Raw genomic sequence first — 790 nt, 5'->3', positions numbered from 1 at the left:
TTTTGTTTGTCTGTTATTCAACACATTTTCCCCCTAAACTCTGAACACAGCTCAACTTAATTTAAACAACACAACAAGTCTGGCAGAGTGGGTTTTCCCTGATAGCACACACAGAACAGAGAGCCAGAGGCAGCCCTAAATCTAATTCCACTGAGTCCCCTCTCTACTTTTACTGCTGGGTATACTCCCTCTCGGGTTTTACTGCGGGGTAAATAAGCTGGTCTCACAGGAGCCTTTGTGACAGCATGGAAACCCCTGGAAACACTGCACACTCCACACACATATAAACCTGATGCTGGGGAAAAGCTGGGGACCAGATTTACTCCCTCACTTTGTCTCTGCTCTCTTTCTCTCTGTTTAGTTGCACTGGCCTTGAGCACCATCTCTGCAGCCACTCCACTCACGCACAAACCCTCCCTCCTGTTTCTCCTTGCTCCCCAACTCAGACCTTGTTATTGCTGTAAATCATGGCAGTAGAAATTTACTTCACTTTACTTTCAATTAACAATTCCATTTATGTTTCCATCCATTTATGAAGGATGAAAGGAAGAATTAGCTAGTGTAATAGGATTGTCACTTGATAATAGTTGCATTAGAGGACCAGGGCAGGAAATCATCTATACATCACATAATTACGACACTATAGTGTAGCAATCAGGAGGATGTAGAACTGGGAACAAAGTTGGTGGTAAAGTCATTAACAGAAGGCTATTGAGTCAGAGTGTGATTTAAAGGCCTGGGGAAAAAGTAGAAATGAGCTCATGTGCTCTCAGTAAATCCTCTTGCTCTT

The sequence above is a fragment of the Channa argus genome, chromosome 1 (genome assembly GCF_033026475.1).
Source record: "Channa argus isolate prfri chromosome 1, Channa argus male v1.0, whole genome shotgun sequence".
NCBI lineage: Eukaryota > Metazoa > Chordata > Actinopteri > Anabantiformes > Channidae > Channa > Channa argus.
Note: the sequence above shows the minus strand (reverse complement) of the source record.